This window comes from Anser brachyrhynchus, assembly GCF_964034855.1.
Source record: "Anser brachyrhynchus genome assembly, chromosome: 2".
NCBI classification, from domain to species: Eukaryota; Metazoa; Chordata; class Aves; order Anseriformes; family Anatidae; genus Anser; species Anser brachyrhynchus.
This window is the reverse complement of record NC_137695.1, coordinates 20,295,118-20,319,917: the sequence shown is the minus strand read 5'-3', so window position 1 is coordinate 20,319,917 and position 24,800 is coordinate 20,295,118. Positions and strand designations below refer to the sequence as shown.

Below are 24,800 nucleotides of genomic sequence, written 5' to 3'. Positions count from 1 at the left end.
CAAAAGTTTGTTGCATTTAATTTTTTTTCAACCCAAATATGTTCCTCTTATTAGGTACACTTTTTTTTAACACTTGCAATACCCTAAAAAGTTCCTTATCGTCCTAGAAAGGGAGAAAATAGAAAAAATCATTAAGGAAAGAAATCATTACATGTGAGTTGCAGTTGCAAAATTAATCCACTCAGCTAATGATAGATCAGAAAACCCACAAGCTGTCAGATTTTCAAATTATACAAAAATTTGCCAAGTATATCCTAATAATTACATATAATAACTGTCATGTGAAATTTCTCTTCTTTTTTTGCTCTTCTTAACTAACCTGCAAATTGTTCCAAATGCAAGTCAAAACCTTCAGCTCACCTACCAGACTACCCCAAATACAAACCACACATTTCTTTTAGACAATATATTCCTAACAATAATAATAACAATAATAATAACAACTAAATGCGACTTACAGAGCTAAGTTATACAACACTATTAACAAAGTTAGGGACAACAGACAGTAAATTCCAGCACAAAATTATGTGTGACATCAAACCTATTTGTTACAAAATAATGAGAACTATAATAATGAGAATTAATAACAATGAGACCACATCCTATTTCCAGCTCTCACAACTACAGCAGATTAAGAAAGATCTAAGCCTGGCAAGCTTTAAGCTCACTTTTGTGATTCTGGCTGTTCTGAATAGATTTATTTTCCTCTTGTCAACAGGTTTTTCTTGGACCAAGACAGAAGATATTTTTATTATTATTATTTTATTTTATTATTAATTAAATCCAAGCTACATGTTAAAAAAAAACTTGTAAGGTTAAGGATAGCAAAGCATTGGAATAAACTGCCTGGCAGGGGTGGTGATGGAATCTCCATCCTTGCTGGGTGTTAATAACAGCATAGCCAGTGTTGAAGTTAGCCAGTGTTGAGTAAGAGGCTGAAGGAGGTGATGCCCTGAGGTCCCTCCCAACCTGAACCACTCTATGATTTTAAACTAGTATCAAGAATAGTGCAGATACCTCTGATCTTGCCTTGAGACAAGAATTGGGACTGGTCAACTATTTGAAGTACCTTTCAGCTCAATGATTAGATTAGATGATTTCTCCATGTTGATTGTGTCTCAACATCCACCCAGCTTTATTTGAGAGGGAATTTCCTTTGTAATTCATGAGCCTTTCTGCTGTTAATGAGCCAGCAGTGGGCCTAAGCCACATCAGAGGGTAGCAAAGAGCCCCATTAGCACGACAAGAATCTGAGGTGACAGGAAAGAGGATCTGGGCAGGTGCAGATCCAACCTTGCAAAATTTACAGTGGCCTTAAACAAATGTGAAATTTTGAAATGTAAAAAAGACACTTCTCAGGCAAAAATATTCTAAGTTGGAATGAAGATTGTGTGTGTCTCTTAGATAAGAGAATGGGAAAGGAATTTAATTTAATGTCTTCTCTTCAAAGTGCTTCATTTAAGTCTTTAAGAAGACAGTATTTCATTCTACTAAAATAAAGGCAAGTGAAATTCATTCTAAATATTAAAATACCCTAATATCCAACTGGTCTGTAAACAAGTCATACATTAGTTCAGCTAGATAGCTTCTCAATTTTCCTAGTCACTGAAGCAGTGACAATATCAGTTGTCTGAAGAGAGGACTAAGTACTGGCTTTTTTTTTGGTCCTATATTTTATTTTATTTTATTTAGTTGTAAGGAAACAGCGGCAAAGTTACTTAGGTGGTTTAAAATGTATGTTTACATTTCTGGAAGCTTTATTACGTGTAAAGAGATTTTTTTAAGTGCATGTCTTCCTGGAAGAGACCAAAACATTTTATTCAGAGGCAAAAATACTTGAAATGTTGTGGGGTATTTTCCATTTTAACTATAATAGTTCATGTTTACAGTTCACTCAGGATAATGAATGACTGCTTATAATTAAGAATTTCACGTGATTTTATTCTGTACACCATCCAACTTTGAAAATTGTGTGTTTACTCTTGCCCAGCATTGTCCCAGTCTACTTTTTGTGCCTGCTTTAGTGATGGATTGGAACGTTGTTCCCTGACCATCTCAAGGATGGTTAATATTTTGGATTACTCCTTAACAGAAAACAGGAGGCATTTACCCACAGGAAATGCTGATAGAAAAGAATATTCATTGAGTGTACTCTCTATGTATGTAGAAATAGTAGGAATAGTGTAATTCTAAGGTCCATAAGGAGCTTGTGTAAGGTCCATAACGGAGCTTGAATGAATGTATTTACCTCCCCCCAAACTGATGAGTGCTCTCTGCATAAGAAGTCCTGAATAACCTGAGAAGAATATGTATATTTAAGTAAGCTAAATGTTTGCTTAGTAGAAATTGTGTGGCCATCATATTTTACTTAGTCTCTGATTTTACTATTATATTTAAAGCTATTTTCCTTAATAAATTAAAACATTGGTTTGGAATTCAGGTGAAAGAGAAGAATTGCAGATTTTTCTTTTCTTTTGTCTGTCTGGAAGAGGCATTAGTTTCATCAATCAGTGCAGAGATTGGAGCAATTTATCTAATATGGAAATGCCTCCATCTAAAATGCAGTAAACACTAAAGTCCAGAGTAGGTAAATTATGAGAAAAAAATAAAAAATAAAACTGAGTATATGCTTTTATTGAGCTACATTACTTCTAAGAAAATTACAATGTAAAATTTGGGAAAGGGCTTTTTCAAAGAAAAATAATAAATTTAGTGGGTGCAGAACCCATTTATTATTCCAAGAATTTGAATTGATCAGCCTGCTATCTGCAATCTAGCAAACACATTTCTCCAGGGATGTAAAATTGCCACGGAACGTGCTCCAAACAGCATACTGAACTGACTGCCCAAAGACAGACTCATAGTGTGATTTATCGGTCTCCACTGCCATGGTCTCTCGTAGTTATTAGAAGTCTTTGAAAAAATAATGAGATTTAAATGGCTGCCTCATAGAAACTGTCTTTTAATAATTGTTAAAAATCATTATCTGCTGAATAAATCTATAAGAAAAATGATTATCCTTTTCTTAGTATTATTTTGACACCAGGAAATCTGTCTATGTAAGCTTGCAAACTTTGACTGATTTTATAAAATCTCTGTATCACTGAATGTATCCATGTAGAGTGAATCAGCGATTTGCTAACAGGAACTGTCATATACTGCACAGAAGCCATGTTACAGAATTATCAAGACTTATAAAAATGTGATTAAGAATATCATTGAAGTTGACTACAAAGGGTGGCTGAGCAGCAAGAATTACATTTTTGAGTCCACGTCATGTTGATCAAAAATCTGAAAAATTTATTAGCTGTCAATAATCCTGAGAGGGAGCTTTGAGGATGATGGAAGCAGATGAGAGAAAGGACGAGACATTTTTAGCAGAATAAGATCTCTTCTAAGTAGCTCTGTATCAGCAACCAGGAGAGAAAAAGAATGACCAAAGAATACAATGACAGATGAAAACAAGGGTCTTTAGGACTGACAAAAAAACTGGTGGGTTGTAGATGACTGAAGATGTTTAATTGTTATTTTCATGTGGATCTGCAAGCCCTCTGTATTTTCTCTGTAAGTGAAATTGAGGTTAGAGGGAAGGCAGCACATCCTTACATAATAGTCCCTTTGCTGAATCTGCATGTTAATAACTTGCACTATTGCACATTTTCTGAAGAGTGAAATATAAGCACAGCTTTCCAGGGGGAGGCTGGGAGGACCTTAGCCCCTGGCTTTGGCTACGTTTCATTTACACCACTGAGACACTGGTGACTCCCATACTCCCATACTGCCAAACACCACTACAGCTTCTCCTTAGCTCTTAATGGCCACAGAGAAGCTAGGCTGTTGTGCTGCAGCCTGCTGAATGTGTGTGTTTGTGTTTTCTTTCCTCTCCTGACTGCTAGCATCTCTCTCATGTGACCCAATGCAGGTTCAGTGACTCAACACAAGGGCTCAGATCACCCTTCCAGGGCTGCATCTGGCCCTGAACTAACAGGCGCATCGTTTCATTAGGACTGTGGTGAGTGCTCAGCAGTGAGGAGAACTGAGAGGGCTAGTGATAGTTTCAGAGTAACTGGCCTGAAACTAATAAAAAATCCCCATTTTTGCTAGCAGCTGCTTTCAGAATGTCACCTCTAATACTGGGAGAGCCCGTATGTCAGACTCTCCTCTGAAAACCAGGAGTTAGAGACACCAAGCCAGTGCTCGACAGTTCCCCATTTTAAAGAAGAATTGGTTCTAAGCTTCTAAGCAGCTTTCTCTGACTTTGAGGAAAGATCTAAATGTCTGCTGCAGACAGCTTGCACATTTTTTTCAAGGGACAAAGAATCTTAATGCAGCACATTACAAGGGGACTTCCTCCCCAGCTATATTTTCTCACATTTGTTACTGTGGTATGTACTCATGCTATTTACTGACCTAGAATTCATTCTATGAATTTCCAGTCAAATACAAAATCAGAAGACATTAAATTGCATCGATACTTGGCAGTTTATGGCAAATGACAAAAAGTGCTCTCCAAGCCATGTTTCATCATTTATCAGCAGTCCTGGCAATCAGGGGAGGTCCCAGTCAACTGGTGGCTAGCAAATGTGATGGCCATCTACAAGAAGGGCCAGAAGGAGGATCCAGGAAACTACAGACCTGTCAGTCTGACCTCAGTGCCGGAGAAGCTCATGGAGCAGATTATCTTGAGTGCCATCATGCAGCACCTACAGGGCAACCAGGTGATCAGGCCCAGTCAGCATGGGTTTATAAAAGGCAGGGCCTGCTTGATGAACCTGATCTCCTTCTACAACACGGTGGCACATGCAATAGATGAGGGAAAGACTGCAGACGTGGTCTACCTAGACTTCAGTAAGGCTTTAGACGCTGTTTCCCACAGAATTCTCCTGAAGAAGGTGGCTGCTCATGGCTTGGACAGGTGTACGCTTTGTTGGGTTGAAAGCTGGCTGGGTGGCTGAGCCCAAAGAGTCGTGGTGAATGGAGTTAAATCCAGTTGGAGGCCAGTCACTAGTGGTGTCCACCAGGGCTCAGTACTGGGGCCTCTTCTCTTCAATATCTTTATCAATGATCTGGACAAGGGGATTGATTGCACCCTCAGTAAGTTCACAGATGACACCAAGTTGGACCCAAGAGTTGACCTGCTTGAGGGTAGGAGGGCTCTGCTGAGGGATCTGGGTAGGCCAGGCCGATGGGCTGAGGCCAGCTGTCTGAGGGTCAATATGGCTAAGTGCCAGGTCCTGCATTTGGGACACAACAACCCCCTGCAATGCTACAGGCTGGGAGAAGAGTGGCTAGAAAACTGCTCATTGGAAAGGGACCTGGGGGTATTGGTCAGTGAGCCAGCAGAGTGCTCAGGTAGCCAAGAAGGCCAACAGCACCATGGCTTGTATCAGAAATAGCGTGGCCAGTAGGACTAGGGAAGTGATTGTCCCTCTGTACTCAGGTCTGGTGAGGCCGCACATCAAGTACTGTGTTCAGGTTTGGGCCCCTCGTTACAAGGAGGACATCAAGGTGCTGTTGTGTGTCCAAAGAAGAGCAACAAAGCTGGTGAAGGGACTAGAGAACAAGTCTTATGAGGAGCAGGTGAGGGAGCTGGGGTTGTTTAGTCTAGAGAAAAGGAGGCTCAGAGGAGACCTTATCACACTGTACAATTAACTTAAAGGAGGCTCTAGCAAGGTGGGGATCAGTCTCTTCTCCCAAGCAGTAAGTGATAAGACAAGAGGACATAGCCCTAGGTTCCACCAGGGGAGGTTTAGTTTGGATATTAGGAAAAATTTCTTCACTGAAAGTGTTGTGCGGCATTGGAACAGGCTGCTCAGGGAAGCAGTTGAGTCACCATCCCTGGAGGTCTTCAAAAAATGTGAAGATGTAGACCTTAGTAGCATGGTTTAGTGGTGGACTTGTCAGTGCTGGGTTAAAGGTTAGACCAGACGATCTTAGAGGTCTTTTCCAACCTAAATGATACTGTGATTCAAAGTAGATGAAGACAGAAATACAAAACCAGAATGAGATGATATTGATAACTGTGGTATAATTTTCCCACACAAGCAGGCTAACTTAAGTTCTTAGACATTGCTGGAAAGGAAAGCATTGAAAAGAAAAGTTGATCTTGTGAATATTTTTGTGAGCTTCATTCAGACTAGAGAAAAAGGACAGGGAAACTTTGAAAAGTTAACAAGCAGCCCACAAAGGCAGTGTATTGATCAGAGGTGTGTACACAGTCTGTAAGAGATGGTAGTGTAAGAGTAGAAGATGAAGACCCTGAAGAGCAAAGACAAGTATCTCATTATGTAGCTCACTAACCAACCACAAGCATTTATCATTGATGTCTCTCTTTTCAGAGCGGCTGAAGCACTACCCTACTCTCCAGCAATGAGATGCTGTCCCAGATCTAGCCAGCTACATAAATTGAGCACATTCTTTAAAGCACGAGTTTGTTCTTGTAATGATTCACTGGCCCATGTTTGAGAGACCTCAATCTAGATGTCTAATAAAACTAAAAAAAAAAAAAAAAAAAAAAAAAAGTTTATAAATTCATTAGAATTCCTTTAAAGGCATTTCTTTTTTGCTTCAGGTCTGGCCTACTGAAAGACAAGTAATCCATTGATGAAGCAGAGCCCTTTGTATAATTTTAACAACTGGCTCCAAGTAAAACTATTTATTTTTGTTTAAGTTCCCAGTAGAAATCCAATATTCCATTTTCTAGTTTTACAGCAAATCCAGAAGATTTTGCAAAGATGTTTCATCTGCTTTGTTAGACTTCAGATGGTATCTCCAGTCCACTGAATTTCAGGGGTTCCACATGTATACTGGGATCTGCAGGTCTCTTCTCCGGCAGCCAGCAGAGGTAATAGGAGGTTCGTGGCTGGAGAAATCCCACCGAGACATGGATACCCTTCAGAAGTGTGGGTAGCCTTCAGAAATTGCTGTTTTACTCTTCCCACAGAACTGCTTCACTGTTTTGTGGGGAGGACAGCCCCTGCTCCCACAGCACTAACCTGTTTCATTAGCTGAGGTCAGCTGTCATTCAGAATCCCAGTGAAATTTGTCTATGGGCTTTAATACTGACAAATAAGTGTACTTAAAAATCAAATTTGAACATATGCATCTTTTTCTTACATGCTGAGATACAGGATTTGTGTTTCACTTGCAAATGTTAGTAACATTACCGTGACCGGCACAAGCAGCAGCTTGTAAGGCTATAAAAGTCCAGAAAGGAGCAAGAAGACAATTTCTTTGAAATATGCTTATAAAATCAATTAGTTTTAAACTGAATCAGTAGAAAACAAGATTAAGAATTTTAAAGATTTATCACTAAATTGAATAGTTTCTGCCATAATAAATAATGCATCCAGTGGGAAAAGACATATCTAGGAGATTTCTTTATTCATCAATGTTCACTCTAAATGGTTCTGACTGTGCAAAATAGCTGTAAGTGGCAAAGCCTCCCTGAAGCATGCAAATCACTGTGTGGTACACTTTAAAAATGCTAAGGACTATATGCCCATTTAGAATTTAAAATAGGTGTCTGCACAGAGAATTAGAACATAAGGGAGAGTGGCGATCCAGGTCCAGCTGATTTGCAGCTCCTACACATGCCACCCAAAACCAGGACATGTGCAAAAGCAAGAATGGCTACAAGTGCAGCCAGGGGACTCTGTTTGTCAAAGGGCTCCTTAAATGCCTCCTGTCCCTGTCCTGATTCAGCAAAGTCCCCTTCCTGTCCTCTGTAGGGAACTGACAGCAGGTCCTCGCAAGGGTACTGGGTACACTGCACATGCCACCTCTGCTCACCAGTCATCTGATTGGGTGCTGGTGATTTGTTTTTCACTCATAGCATAACTAAGGTCAAATTCATGAGAGAGGACAGTACTTCTGCAGCACAATACAATTGCTTATCAATACTTCACAGTTGGGAAATGCCTATAAAATAGCTAAAATTAAAGGTAAAGCTTATACTCTTAGTAAGAAACATTTTTTAAAGTAATATGCCACTTCACTGGTAGTCTATTTGTTATTAAATCTCCAGACACTGCAATCCAGAGACTGTAAGATTGCAATAATTCCATTTTGATTTCTTTTTATTTTGTTATGAATTTCTAGCCCTCTTGCTTGAAAAATTGTGTTTAAAAGATATTTAAAATAGAAAGTAAAATAAATATTTTATATTTCCTGTGTATTTGTTCATCCTATGCTCCGATTCATGACTCCTGAATACTACGAATTCAGCAATAGAGTACCATCTACTTGAATTGCATAAATCATAGAATCATAGAATATCCTGAGTTGGAAAGGAACCCCAAGGATCTTCAAGTCCAACTCCTGGCTCCACTTCAGGACCAGACAAAAAACAAACCTGAGAGTGTTGCCCAAATGTTTCTTGAATTCCAACAGGCTCAGTGCCATGACCACTGTCCTTCGGAGCCTGCTCCAGTGACCAACCACCTTCTTGGTAAGGAACATTTTCCTAACATCCAGCCTGATAATAAACATAATGGAAGAAGTTTGAATCAAGTATAGATAAATATTACCCATTCTGAACTTATTTTAAACAAACTTTAATTCTAAGCCCTTATATAGAATAGAATCTTATGTAGAATCTACTTCTTTTCCAATTTTTATATTTTCAGATTCTGAGATGCATATCCCATTACTGCAAATGACATACAGTACAGCACAAAGATTTGAGAATGCATGCATCAAGTTATGCATTGCATGCTATAATTTTTTCTTTGAAGGATTTGCAATTAATCATTAAAATGAAGGCAATAAAACTGTTATGCTACCATTATCTGGAGTTTATTAAAAAGTGTAAGTTCAACCTTGCATATTGTCCTACTTTAACTTCAATATCAAATTTTACAGCTTCAGGTCCTCATAGATAGCAAGATTAGCATATATTAATATTAAGCCCTTAGTCCTTTCTCTAATTGCTATGAAATATAGGGTCATTAACAACTTCAGTCATTCCTAACCAGCTTAATTGGACATTGTTTTTTGTCTTCTATGTTCAAATCTGTAGGAACAAACACTGAAAAGTGTGATAAAGCTCAAGTGACAGGGCATGAACACTTCAGACAGACATTATGAGTATTACATGAGGGGAGTGTGTGCATTCATGTAAATATGATAGTGTGTTTGTTTGTTTTCTGAAACAGTTTACTATGAAAGGAAATCACTTTTTCAAAAAAAAAAAATCAAGAAATATTCCAAACTTACTTTGTTTTATGACAAGGTTTTCCAGATACATTCATTTTTTATGGGCTTTCTTTTGATGTTGTTTCTGGTATTGCTTCTACACTTTTCTGAGGCTCTGAGCTTTATTTTGTAATTCTGACTGGTTTACTACATATTATTTAGTTGCTTGATAAACCAAAAGCAGTTTAGCAGCTGTTTACCCTTGAATAAAATGTTTGCACTAGTTAAACGCCTGAGAAGAAAACCTAATCTAGATTTGAAAAGCCTACAAATGGAAGTAAAATTTAAGTTTTTGAAGAGGAATACAAATACTTTGAATTTTTAATTTTATTTTATTTTTCTGAGGGTGGCAGCAGCCTAGAAAATTTCTGCAAGTCCTACCCAAAAGAAAATTATGAAACTAAGAGAAGATTCTGAAATGTGGAAAAGAATATGTAGAACTTGGTATGTGTACGTCTGGTGGGATTTGGCAGGAGAAGACTGCTTGCTCAGATTCAGGGATGCCATACTCTATGTATTCTATTGCTTCTTCATGTCATTGACTAGCCCAGAGTTATCCTATGAAATTCTAATTTACAATAAACAAAAGTCCCAGTGTTGTAATCATGGCAAGAAATCCAAAGATGCAGAAGATACACAGAAACCATTAGTAGAATAGATGTTTGACTTTTAGATTGTTTGCAGAGAAGAAGACAGAGGGGCAAAATGGACTGTATACTGGATGAGAGAGGCAAGATGAACCAGGGTAAGGGAGGAAGATAAATAACCTGTGTACCCACCACAACACTAAGCACTTTTACCTGAATGAGCTCGTTCGGACAGGAAAAGCAAAGCTGCAAAGTACTCTGAGTGGGATGATTTAATATAGTTTGTTTTGCTACCCCAGCAGGTTTGGTTCAAAGGCTCTTACATCTCTGCATGGTGTTGGCATGTACACTGCACTTAAATCATTAGGCACTGCATCAGCTGATGAGTTCACGCTCAGAAAAGAGACAGTGTGGTCTGTTTGCTGCTCTAGAGGGTCATAAACCAGCTGGGGGCAGTGAGGGAGGCAGAGAGCTTGGAGGTCTGAGCCAATGGGATGGATACTTTTGTGGGGATCCATCTAGTATCTATAAAGCACCTTCAATATCTGTCACTAACACCATGGTTAAATGATATACTGCCAAAACCTGAGTTCAGTTTTAATGCACTGTTCAGCTCACTCCTCTCTAAAATTGATATTAATGGATATTATTAAATGGATTTTTTTTTAATCCAGGTCATAGTGATAAAATAAATTACTATTTAATTATTAAAGAAGATAAACTTCATTATAAGATATCATTGTATACATGCTTGTAGCACAAGGAGTAGACAAGAAACAACCAGGACTTAAAAGAAATGATTCATCTGGTAATGTGTAGATCTGAAGAGGTAAAATATGACTACAAAACCAAAAATGGTCATTCTATAATGTCCTAAATATTTCTGGATCTACTCTGTAATATGTAGTTTAATTATGTGAGAATCAACTCTATTTTTTAGATACCAATTCATCTTGTGGTAAAAAACACTTGTCAGTGTCCTGAACATATGAAACATAAGTAATATTCTACACCTGCAATGGCTAACCACTTTCAAGGAAAACAGTGTGATACTTTGACCATAAATGTGTTATCTAAACCAACTAAAAATATATATATTTTTTTTTACAAAAAAAAAAAGTCAGTACCTACCTCCTAACATGGAGTATTTACAGATTACTCAATATAGTAGTTCCTGAGGTAGGTTTCAAGACTCTCTTACAGAAGCTGACTTGTGAACCTCAGAGTTTCGACTTGTTTCTAAGAGCCAATGCAAAATTAAATTTATATTTTGTTAAAACAAATAATGTAGTGGACTGGTTTTAAGGGATGTTTGTAAGGTCAGTGGCACCCAGTGAATTAATGTTATCAGAATTCTTCTAAGAGTTTCTATTTGTCCATTAGCACTTTTCTTTAAAAAAAAAAAAAAAGAGGAAAAAAACACCTTTCTCACCATTGGCCCTAAGTGAGAGCCTTAGCTGTACAACCAAGAGCAACGGCTTGTCTACCTCTCCTGGATATTTACTGCCAGGTTTACTGAACCTGCAACTTCCTATGCAACCAGAGGCATTCATGAGTACTCCAAGGTTGACTGTACAAATCTTTTTTCAGTTACTGTCAGATATTTTAGTGTATTTAGTGTATTTTACTAAATATACTGGCCCCTAAAAGGCCAACTGTACCCTGGGGTGCATTGGGCATGGCATAGCTAGCCAGCTGAGAGAAGGGATTTTCCCGCTCTACTCAGTGCTGTTGTGGCCTCACCTTGAGTACTGTGTGCAGTCTTGGGCACCACAGTGTAAGGCCATAAACCTATTAGAGAGCATCCAAAGGAAGGCTACAAAGATGGCGAATGGTTTGGAGGGGAAGACATATCAGGAGTGGCTGAGGGCCCTGGGTTTGTTCAGCCCAGAGCAGAGCAGGCTGAGGGGAGGCCTCATGGCGGCCTGCAGCTCCCTCACGAGGGGAGCGGAGGGGCCGGGGCTGAGCTCTGTTCTCTGGGGACAGCGACAGGAGCCGAGGGGACAGTGTGGAGCTGGGACTGGGGAGGGTCAGGCTGGGTGTTAGGGAAAGGTTCTGCACCCAGAGGGTGGTCAGGCACTGGGACAGGCTCCCCAGGCCAGTGGCCACAGCACTCGAGTCTGACAGAGTTCAAGAAGCGTTTGGACAATGCCCTCAGACATAAAATTTAATTTTCAAGTAGTCCTGTGTGAGCCTTGTGTGTCCCTTCCAACACAGGGTATTCCATGATTCTATGATTTTACTCTGTACAGAGTATATACCTGTATAAATACCTGTTCTTGAAGTCAGTATCAGCCTCTCCTTTGTCTGACATCTGGTCTTCCGTAGATTTCTATCCCATCTAAGTATATCCCACTGAAATAACTGTGACCTCTCTGCAAGGCTTCCAGTTCTCACCATAAAGCCCCATGGACAGTACTTTAGCCTTTTTCCCATGCCTGTAAAATGCCAGCTAGCCCAGAGGCAGCCCATGCAGTGTCTCTTTCTGAGATACACACGTGCAGACTGGCCAGACAGTGCATGTGTTGATGTGCTGCATGGCAAACTAAACTGAAGTAACTCTTTGAGTTTCCACCACAGAACTCTCCAAAGCAAGGGCAGTCCTCAGGGGGGATTCAAAGGGGAAAATGGCAGAAAGATTGACAGATGGACAGATAGACAGTGCACTCACATAAGTCTCACCTACCTGGGAAACCAAGGTAAACAGGGACAGATTCACAGCCTACAGTAATATGCACTTTAAGCCCACGTATATGTATCATTACTGTTCACTGCCTCCTCTCATCTCTCTGACTGATGCTCATATAATGAGGTAAGCATTCGATATTTTTATCCTTATCTTTTAATTAGGAGAGCATATTTCTTTCCAGCGATCCAGCCAATGCCAGTAATAAATGCAGAGTTATTTGTTTCCTCAAGGCCTTACAGTACTCACATTTCTTGGTGCCTCACAAATGTGTAATCTCTATTGCAGGATAAGAACATTACTGTCTTGATAGTACAAATGGGTAAAATGAGCTAAAGAGGATTGTCTGAAGATGCACTCTGCTTTGAGGCTAGGATTTCAAGTAGGTAGCTCCCAAATTGCCAACCAACACTTTGTTCCACATCACGTTGCCTATCTGCCAAAGCACCGCTGCCCCAGCACAACCACTGCCACTCAGACCTGACACGTTGTCTGGAGGGTGGATGGGTCCAAGGAGCTTGGCTTCAATCTCCCTCCCTGCTTCCAGGGAGGCCATCTGTTCTTCTTGGTGCCATTTTGCTTCATTCTTGCACAAAATCAGTCCTAGATGAGAATTTTCATGTTTACCTATTGTTTTTGACACGCTGCCATTATTTTGTTCACTATACAACAACAAAAAAATCATCATTTCTTTTCTGTCAGGCTTAATCTCTCAATCAAATTTGAATGCAATTTCACAGGGCAAGTTAATGGAATTATCTAGTCGCAGCAATTTCTCCTAGCCAAATTTCTAAGGGCTTCCACAAACAAAAAAAAATCTTAAATATTTTTAAATGGAGAAGGTAGGCAACCTAAATAGAGAAAGGAATGTTCTTCCCCCCATAATAATATTCATTGGAGATTTCATTTTATTTCTTGTCACCTGCAGCTACCACCTGGCTCACTGAGAGTGGAAGAGAGTCCAGTAGATCCCATTCATCCTATTGAGCAGTATATGATGCTTTGAGGACATCTTTCTCCTCCTCTTTGCAGTGTTCCTGAAGGCCAACAATATCACATGGAACTCGCAGTTTGGTGTCAACCATCGAGCGAAGTCAAGGAGGTTTGTTATTTTATAAATCTGATTTCTGCCTTCCTTCCCTTCTTTGAATACTTATATTTTGTAAAGATTCAGAAAGAAGGGGGTGAGAAAACACAAACCTTAAAATGTTAGGTCTCGTTCTACAATTATCTTTTTTTTCCTTATAAGCTCTTTGTGATTGCTGCAAAGAATCGACATTTTTTTAAATAACCATGCTCCTGAAATTGCTCTTGTCAGTATGGAAGTCTGCTTTCATACACTGATTGCAGATATTTGTTTATCCCTTTCACAGACCAGCATGCTGCTAAGATGTGTGTGTACGTGTGTGTGTTTATGAGTTTGCATCTGATTTCAGCCTTCTCCTATTTTTAAAATAGTAATTTCCCTGGAAGAAAAACAAGTTCCTACTTCAGCCTGGGATAAAAGGCAACCTACAAGACACCACTCGACTGAATTGCTTTTTCATGTAATTCTGCATTTTGAATAAAGCAGCAGTCTAAAGGCCTTTCTGTAATGGAAGGTTTCCTTGGCTTATATAATAGTTCACGCAGACAGACAGCACTTCAGAGGCTGCCACTGAAATTCAGACAGAACTAGTTCAGTCAAAAATACCATCCGGAATAATAAGCTCACAACTTATTCAATCCAAAGGAGCCCTTTGGATTTTGGGAGAGGAGCCCTCTCCCTTCTTTTTTTTTCCCCCAAGGATACCCCCAAACATAGGGCAAAATCAAACCACCAAAAGGAAAGAAATAGGACTGACTTTGTCTTATTAACATGGCACACATGCGGCTGGCATTTGCAGAAACCTGCTAGGAGCAACTCTAAACTCTACAAATAAGTGTCACTATGGAAACTAATCAGACGAAGAGAAGTATGAAAGAGACTGCCCCAGGAAAATGTCTGAGAGGGATAAATATTACTATAAACAAATTCTTTAGCTTAAAGGGCCTTGCTGAAAAGGTTAAAGAAGCTGGCCAGGTGTCTCAGGGGCCTGGAGCAAGTTCAAGACTCTTTCTCACCAGGTCAGTGGCATCCAGGAGCATTGTGTGTCTGCAAAGGGAGAACAGAGCCTGCTTCATTCTTATGCACCCCAGCACTCTTGGCTGGGAGGAAAACCTTGCTTATATCCTCCAGGAGGATGGCTTCTTGGCAGAGTGTTTTGCCCCTGACAGCTCATGGGGATTCGGATAAACAGCTAGGGAAAGTGGCAACTCAAATACAAACAAGAATTAAATGCTGTGAACAAACTAAACTTCTTAGACTCAAAGACAAAAATATGTTTTATTTCCAATAAGTATAAAAGTTGCAACTCTTTAATTTTGTAGATTATCTCAGCCACTTCTCTAAAGCAAATATCATCATAAAATTATATCTTTTCTGCAATTAACACAAGGAACTGTGCACACCTCACTTCTAGTGATTTGTAGAATAATGTGTAAGAAAGAAATTGTGGTTATTCAAAAGCAAACAGTAAAATTCATAGCCTCTATTGACCCAGAGCATATGTCTTAATGTTTAAATATACCTCATGCACTACCATACCTTCTTACATCATTGTCATGCATTATAAATAGCCAGCCTTTTGAAGAGAAGAAACGAAACCTGAAGCTTGTGTGGAAGCCAGTAAATGTTCTTATCCAGACTCATTGGTAAAATGGAGAGGTAAATGTGCTGTCTCTAGACTTTGATCAAGCAGCACCTTCAGGCTGCTATAACTTACTGCACCAATCACAGCAATGGTCTTTAAAGCAGAATGTCCAGCAAATTTTGGAAGAGGACAGCTGAGTCTGATCAAAGTCAGCACAGGTGTATAGGAAAAAAAATAGATAAAATGTAATTATGATGAATACTACCAATAGCTACTTCTCAATTTTGCCTTTTCAATAATAAGTGGCAATAAATATGTTCTCCAATATCATCCACATTCACTGCTTATTTAAGATAGGTTTGGCTGGAGCTGACTTGCAGGAGAACTGTAACTGGGTCTGAATATTTGGCTCTTGGAATCACTGTGACAGCCTGCAACATGCAGAAATAATCACTTGTGACGTTTTCTTGTCAATGATGAGCCAACCCAGGGAAATTCACAGACTGCAGCTTTGAAAGGTTTATAAATTCTTTGGTTAATAGTGAAATGATGTGGAGGGAACTATATGCGAATTTTTAAGAGAGACTTAATCAGAAAGGTGATTAAGATGATAGACAGACTAATTGACAGACATTTTTCCAACTGCAGAATGAATAAAAATGGTTAGCTCCGTGGGCACTGGTAGGTGGTACCGACTGATCAGTCTTCAGGTGTGAATCTCCCAGTCTTTTGGAAAATGGGGCACACGGCATAGAGAGTCTGTGAAAGCTTTTTTTATGCCACGTCCTTTACCGGCAAAAGCAAATCTTCTCTTAGACAACTACTCATAGCAAGCATGAGTAGTGAAGGCCTCCAGCTACTGTGGGAGAGAAACTACAAGAGCATTAAAGGTAAAAGGTTTGGTTCTGCATATATTTAACTATGATATTTATTTTCTTTTAAGTGAAACAATTAGTCCTCTTTCACTTTGTTCCACCCAGTGTTTGGTGTCTATAGTTCCACAAAATGTAGAAGTAGAGGTCAGGCAGAGAAAGCTTTTCTTTAAAATGTTCTGGTCCTGCCTTTAGTCAATCTACCAGAAGTTTGTGTTGAGGCCATCATGGAGGGAACTGTGGCCTGCCGTAGTTTGAAGTGCTGGGTGGATGTACAGGTCCTATGCACTGCTGCATGCACTTGAGGACGGAGAGTGATAGGGCTGCTCCAGACATAGTTTTTTCCTGTAACCCAGTCTCTTTTTCCCTGCCTTTGATGAGCATTATGACACTGAGCTTGAGGGATACAGGGCCTCTCTACAAGATCATGCTTACAATGAAGTGTCTTCTTCGTGCTGCTGAAGTTTTACAGCAGGGTGTGCCAGCAGTGTAGCCACTTTACACAGGAGAACTCAACAAGTTTATTGTGCCAAAGTGCACAAAATAGAGTTTTGAGAACAAGAAAAATTGACCAAGTTAAATTCTTTGTGATTTTAGAAGTTCCTTCTCTTTTTTTATTAACTCAAATAATGGAAGCATTAGTTCATAACAGCCCTCCCTCCCCCCAGCCCTGACTTCTGGGTGTTTAATATAACTGAACAGAAGAGTTTTCTGCACTTTACAAAAGTGCTCCAGGTGGAAGCACTGAATACATTTGCATACCCAGCAGTGTGCATATTATTTTCAAAAATTATATCAGTGGTAAATGTAGGTGGAAAGTAGAATAAAGTATCTACTGCATGATGGAGACAGCACTTAAGAAGCCAGCTTTTGAAACAGAGCTTCTTTGTGATTTTTTTAAGGTTCTTGCTCACTTCAGTTTCCACACAGCAGAAGAACAACTAATTTAGGTAATCCAGGGAAAAAAAAAAAAAAAAAAAAAGCTTTTGTAGATTATCATATAAAGAAGGTATGTCATAGACTAAAAGGTGCGCCTGATAACCTGAAAGCTGTTCTTAGAAAAGAAAAAGCTTTCCTTCTTTTGAGCCTGAGAAATGAACACTCTCAAATCTGCGTCCCTCCAGAGGAGCTTCTGCTGAAGAGGGGCACCATCTGGTGGATGTAGGAAGTAGGACCTGCCAAAGCAAGGCGACTTTACTCTTGTTAGCTGCTATATTTTCTTCAATGGGCAATGGGCATGGGGATTTATCTTTATACAGAAATCTCCCATAAAATGACAGGACCTTTTGGTCCTCAGTTTCCTATATTGTTACAGGAATAAGTTCAAATTACTTTCTGTTAAAGCCCTCCTCTGGCACCTTTCTGCATCATTCTTAATTTCATACAGGTATTGTGATGTGTATTTTACATTAGTTTGCAAGATGTAGAGTTAAATAGTTTAAAGGTTGTTAAAACTAAACATTTACATTGTTAAACTGTTTAATCAGAGGGTGATTTTTCTATGGATGTCTATCACTGGAATCTTTCTGTAGAGCTGCAGAATTACTGGATACAAAAATTAAAGATAGATTATTATTAGAAATATTGTAATACATATTACCAAAATAAGCTAAAGGGGTTTTAAGTCTGAAGTGGAATAATTCTCCTACTTAAACCTCTTTTTTGTTAACATTCAGTTTGTATTCCTCTTTTTCTTTTTCTTTTTTTTTTTCCTTTGAAATCTCCTTTTTATAGTCACAAGCTTTTCTCCTCAATAATTTCTCAGGAAACTTTAGACATAAAAAGCTGAGATTCTTCACAAGTCATTTGATTCCAGGAATTTTACCTCTCTGAACAATAGCATCTATCCTTAAACTTCATAATAAAACTTCAAAACACATAGATAGCTATGTCAAGAGAAGAAGCCTGGACAGTTTTGGAGAAGACTACTCATTCAGTCTAAATGAGGGAAATACAAATTCTCACTGTCCAAAAGCACAAAATTACTGGACCTATTCCTTTTTTTTTCCTTTTTTTTTTTCCTCTTATCTATACAATCTATGCTAGAGGCAGCAAAGATATCTGGACTACTCATCTATACCTAAACTTGTATTCTCTTTAGGCTTTGAGCCAACTGTTTGAAGATTTTAGATGAATGACCTTGTGAGCTAAGATATCAGTGCTATTGCTATTTCACTCATGCAGTCACATGCTTTTCACTTAGCTCTTTCCTCACTGACGTGGAAATCAATCCCAGGCCTAAATGAAAACTGTGTGCTTCCTTGATTTTTTTTGCTTTGAATATACTTTATTAAAGTTATTAAAAAGATAGGATACCATACACTGTACCAGCTAGAGGCAATTTTAGGGTAGACTTTTAGGATTTAGTATAGGAAAAATCTTTACACGGTCTTTCAGCCTGCATACTAAGCATGCACTGTGCACATGTTTCTGCCTCATGTAAGATAACGCTGAACACAATGCTTCATTAAGCACATTTGCCATGTTGTTCTCAATCCAACCCCAATGTTAAAGTGAAGACTGCACTTGCATACCACAGTAAAGCACAATCCTGTACCGAAACTGAAATCCAGATCAGTCCAATGACAACCACCTGAAGACCAACAACTGCAGAACTTCACCGTCCTCCCTGCAGGACTGAACGAAGGTGGGAGTCATTACCTGCCTTCACAAAGTTTCAGAGCTGCAAGCCAAGACAGCTGTATGTGTTTTCTAGTCCCTGCAGGATTCAGTCTTGCACATTCTTATCTAAAATCAAATATGTAGCTTGCCTGCTGTTTACAGCCTCACTTCTCGCTTCTGCTACTCCATCACAGGATGGCTGTCAATCTCTTCAGGACTCTTGGATCTCCAGGGCCAAGCTGCCCCAGAGTTTGTTTCTCACCTGTCTTTTCCAAACACTAGGCTCAAGCACCTTTTGGCCAGCCACAGGGCTCAGCTAAATACTTGACTGTCACGCTTCCTTTCGGGAGCAGCAGAGAAGACAGTTAATGGTGTGACTGGTGACCCAACCATACCTTGCAGGATCCTGGCAGTCCGACGGTTTGAATCACTCCAAATGATGAACTTGCTTCAATCATGACCCTGTTTTTCCCTTACAAATATTTGATTATGTCCTCTATGCTGTGTCACAAGTTAGTTATTACCTTTTATTGTATGCCCATCATGCATTCCTCAGTTGGTTAATTACCTTATCCAGACACTGAGTATATAATCAAATTCCTGTCACTATAATCACACATTCAGTTCATGCCTAAGCCATATTACTATGGTGGCTATATTTGGATGTTTCCCAAGCCACACACAGTCATCATAAATCCTGTCCACAGCTGATATCTCAAACCCTGAGTAGTTCATGCAGCACTGTCTACTTCTGTCACCCCTTTGAGATTGCCATGCAAGGAAAGAAACACTTAAAAGCCAAATGTCTGCAGCTATGACATACATAAAAGTATTTAGACACAGAATTTATGGTCCTGCTTTCCTTTTTTCCCATTCCTTTCACCTGAAGCGTAGTCAATTTTGTAAAGTGGTATCTTACAAGCAGGAGAAGGACAGAGGGAAGAGCATGCAAAGGGCATGATTCAAATTCCTTCTCCATCTTGCAACTGCTCCTGGAGGAGGCCGTCCCCCACATGTGGAGATCATGAGATCATAGGATAACAGTCTGAAAAAGACCTTGGGAGGTCTCTAGTCCAAACCCTGCCCAAAGTAAAGTCAACACCAACAGACCATGTTGCTCAAGGATTTGTCAAGTCCAGCCTGAGGAAGCTGCTCCAATGCCTACTTGTCACCACAGGGAAAGTATTTTCCTTATATCCAGTGAGGTAGGTCTGCTGCACGCAGTATCTTCCTGAAATACCAGCCACTGGACCAGAAATCATCAAGAAAGGATAGGGCTCTGTCAACAGCAACCACCTGCTCAGTCCTGCCGCAATTCCTGCATCCTGGCTCACTGACACAGCTACACAAACCTGGCACTGGAGCAGGCTTGTGTCCACCTCCTCATGGAGACATGCCCAGGGGTGCACAGCAGAGCTGCAGGCTTGGGTCCCCAACAGCCCACCCCACAGCGACAGTTGTCAGTGGGTGCTGCAGGGCTTTCTTCCCCCTCAGGCTGCAGGGCTGTTAGCAGGATGAATGAAATCAAAGCAATCTAAATCAACAGGAAGGAACTCTTGATTAAAATTGTGTACTTCGATTTGTTTTGCATTTGTGTGCCTTAGTCATTTTGCTAAAGAATACTGACTTTCACCATTTTGGAAAACACTGATTTGCGACAGATTATAGCTTTCATACTATAATTGTCATTTCTCTAATTCAGAAGGAGAATAAGCTATACCTTGTATATTTACTTAAGAAATTGTCCTTTACTTCATTTAAATACTTACAGTAAGGGTACTCTTTTCTCAGCACTGCTGCTTTTGATCTTTCAAGTGTTTTTTTTGTTTGATTGTTTGTTTTTGTTATTGTTTTGTTTTGTTTTGTCTAAAACAGGAATGATCAAGGGTCCAGGAACCTCTTATATGAAAAGAGGGCAAAAACACTGATTTTTTCTTGTTTACCAGCCATTTCTATAGAGAAAAGGATACCTTCTCCCAGGACATCCATCCACATGGCACATGTCGTGCAGATACACGACCCTCTCAGAGGTCATCTATCCCCAGCCGTATGGCTACACGAGCAAGCCTCTCTTGCCAAAGTACAACACGTGCTGATGTGATCATCCTCTTAGCCTGAAGCTCTCATTTGGTCTTTGCCAGCTTGGAATCACAGAATTGTGAATCATAGAATCACCTAGGTTGAACAGACCTTCAAGATAACCAAGTCCAAGCATCAGCCTGATCTACTGAGTCCCATCACTAAACCACATCCCCTACAGCCTCATCCACAGATCACTTAAATACCTCTAAGGATGGGGATTCCACCACTTCCCTGGGCTGCCCATTCCAATGCCTGACCAAATTGTAAGCGTTGTGCTAAAGACCAACATTTTTATCGGGTAATTTCATGGTTACCTCATTTAGACCATAAACTACTTAGAAGCTTGCCAAATTTTGTAAAAGAATTAATTACCAAGATGCATTCAGGAATCTCTCAATATACAGAGTTACTCTCTTCTGGTACTTATGCTGATGTGTCACTTACTACCATAGTTAATTAATATTGTACTGTCTCTGCTTGCACTCCCAGTTATGTATCACCATGTCTCTAAGGTGAGTCTCAAAGGTAATCACAGTCACTTCAAGTGCAATTCGGATGGAAGCTAGACATTTCTGACAGCTGTACAAAATCCCTGATGACCTGAGGTAAGCACAGAGGTACCTGCAATATCACAGGCACACAACGAAATCTTTTCCAGGAGCTGTAGAACCCCATAGCTGCATTAACTGGTGTAGCCAGAGCACCACTGGCTCAGCTCACCCAGCTGCCATTGCAGACCTGTGCATCCTACAAGCCCTCCAGGACTCGGGCACAGGGTTCATTTCACCTCACTTACCACTCGCCGTAAAGGCAGTTCACACACAGCTCGGATGTACCTATCCAGATTTGATCAGACCAAGACCACCCAGGACACCACCATAGAGAATTTCTTTACACTCTCCCCATTCTTTGGAGGAGCACAACATACCACAACACTGAATTCTGGTCAAAGCCCTGCTGTCTGCACCACTATTGTCATTGCAGAAAACAACACCGATACAATACATGGAAAGTCATGCTGCAAGCCTCTCCCTGACACAAGGATGTGAACCCACATCTCCCACACAGCTGAAGAGCAGTCCAACCAAGAAATGGTACAGTCAGAAAGAGGCAGCAAGGAACAACACATGCCTGCTCTTTGCTGCCATTGCCTGTTAGCACTGAGCTCCTGTGTAGCTGGGAATGGGTCGTGGGTACGGCTGTGTGGAGGGAGAGAACAGAAGACCACTAAGTAGCCCAGACAAATCCATCACAAAGGGGTAGATGTGGATTTTGGTCCTGGGCTCCGTGCGCTTTCTATTTATATTCTCCTTGCATGAAAAAAAAAAAAAATGGACACACTGACCAAGGAGTGCTCTGAACCTGGGGCTACAGAAAAAAAAAAAAGAAAGAAAAGAAAAAAAAAAAGAGAGAAAGAAAGAAAAGAAAAAAAAAGAAAGAAAAAACTTTTTACTGTCCCTCAGAGCCTGTGACGTGGACTTGTGGCTGCATTTAATTTACAGTGGTGGGCAAACAAGCAAACAAAATATGAGCATCTGTGGAGGAAGATAGAACTTGTATGTATCAACACCTGCACTTGAACTGATGTACTCCGGTCACCTTATCTCAGAAAATACCCAACAGCTATGGAACAGCTCTAGAGACAGATGGCAAATGAACAGACGTATAGGAAAAACTTTCAGATAGAGATTGGGACTGTTTAATTGAAAGAGGGAACAGGGGAGAACTGAAAAATGTACAGAGGAAAAAAATATAATTCTTTTAGTACAAGAGCAAGGCAATAGACAGTGACAGCAGCAAACATAGATCTGACAAAAGAAAAGGCTTCTTTCCTAAGAAAAATACCGTGTATTACTAGTTCATTGAATTAATTCACTACAGCAGGCCAGCTGCTTGAAAGATCTGAAAAAATGCTTGGACGTACTGCATGTATTCAATAGGAATCATACACACATTAGAAGAAAATAATATATATTTAAAAAAAAATGAGGCTGTAAACCCATATTCTTCAGGGAATTAGACTTATTGGGTTCTACATAGAACTGAAAGGTAATTGTGCAGCCTCTAATTTCTCCTCTGAAGCTGGCCTCCACATACAACATTAAACCAGGCCAGATGAACCTCTAATGTGGCTGCCACAGGCAGTAACTAAATATTTGGAACTTATTTACCTTGAGAAAAGGAAATGGAAACAGAGAAGAGAGAAGTAAGCAAAAGTGCACAGAATACAAGAAGATCAATAAATGATAAAGTGTGGGGGGAAAAAAAGAATAACAGTAAAACTGACAGCAAATTAAGTTCAGCATTATAGAGGTCAATGTGTCATTGGACTGCTAAAGTAAGATTCATGAGGACGCATGTGGCAGACTCCAATTTTCGTACTATGAATTGCTGCTTCTTGGAAACATTACAGGAAAAAGTGGTCAGTTTTGGAAAATACAAAGATATATTCAAGCACACTTAAAACCATTTGTCAATAATATATGTGTACAAAAGTACACCACCACCTTTTCCCATGGCTCAGCTGGTCTCTTGCTCAAGTCTTGAAGCTATGCACTATGATGTAAGAAAATAATGTAGCTTTTCTGTATGGGAAAATTTGAGCATTAAGAAAGAAAATGAAAGAAAAAAAGTTTCCCCAGTCATGTTTCTAAGTGGATAAGCCAAGATTTAAAAAAAAAAAAAAAAAGGAATCTTATTACTGAATATTCACAGGAAAGCAAAACATCTCACCATAAATAGGAATGAAAGAACTAGGTGCCAAGATATAACAAACAAAGGGGAGGACAGAGTGAACCATCTGCTTCATCAAAGAAAAAGTTCAGACCCTGCAAGACTACAGAACAAAAACCTTGGTTGATAACAGAAGAGTTTTGGATTTTCAAGGTCTGAAATGTAGAAACCTCATGAGTAGTGGTGGAGTTTGTGCCAACTAGATAATGAGAAGATCAACACAGCCACAGCCACTGGCTCTTCCCAATTCATGACCTTCACATCACCCTGGGAACGAGTCAATCCATAACTGAATAATCCACAGGGTCCTCAGTCCCAGCAGCCCTTCCCTATGTGGGGAGCCCGTAACCCTCCCAGGGCATGTGGGAACGGTCCCTGGAGTGACGTCTGCTCATGCCATTTGGGCTGGGAAAGCCAGTGGGAATGGGAAAAACAGGCCTGGAAATATCTAAAAAAAAGTCATGAGAGAGAAGAGGAGTCATGCTGGGGGAAGACCAGCTTTGTCAGCCCCATCAGTGCAAGGCAGCGGGGTGGTGAGGCAGGGCAGCAGTGCCGAGAAGGACAGCTGAGCTGGTGGCTGGTGGAGGACACCAGAATAAGAGGAGAGAACAGGCCATATACACATGTGAGGCTAAGCAGGGGGAGAGGAGCTTTATTAAAGGAAGTACTCTGCTTCAGAAAGGAATTTGGAAAGATCGGGGAATCTGTGTAACAACTTAATAACCGTAACATTTCTTTGTCATTAATTCATCACCTAGCACTGTCTCAGGTCATGCCTACAGTTGGAAGTCTGCTCTCCGATTAATTAAGCATGGCCGGCTGCATGCCTGGAAACTGCTCCATTTATTTGGGGTATTAGCATGTTATAAAGAGTATGAAATCCCAGGGGTAAATATGGAAAATACCACTAACTGCATTAAAGGGAGAGGATGTCAGGTGTATTAGATTAATTCACTACAACTATACAAAGGATTAGAAAAAAGTTGGTCAGTGCAGTTCCTGGACAAATGATTGAATGCAGGGCCAGACAAAGCTAACAGTGCTTATATTTAACTTACTAATGCTTACTTACTAATGCGACATCGTGTGCACCGCAGGTGACCCCAAGCAATTTAATCAGAACTTAAGCTCTCTTTTAAGGATAAAAAGGAAAATCCAGCCCTCACTGTTGTGAAAATAGCTCCCTGAATGTGGACTACTGTAGCTATATGAATGACCTGCTTAATTCTAATGTCAGCTAGCCAAAAAAAAAAAAAAAAAAGAGCAAAGAAAAAAAAACCTGAACCTCTAGCTTGTTTCCCTAATTTTCCCAGATAAATTTCCATGCTCTTTGTCACCACATGGTTGCCAG

General features: G+C 39.9%; 1 long non-coding RNA gene across 1 annotated transcript; it reads left to right on the top strand.

The window, feature by feature from the left end:
* Positions 1-11,001: 11,001 nt before the first annotated feature.
* LOC308188838 lies at positions 11,002-14,051 on the top strand. The gene is made up of 3 exons (XR_013945804.1): positions 11,002-12,850; positions 13,397-13,570; positions 13,927-14,051. It is a non-coding gene; the product is annotated as an uncharacterized lncRNA (long non-coding RNA).
* The last annotated feature ends 10,749 nt before the right edge of the window (positions 14,052-24,800 follow it).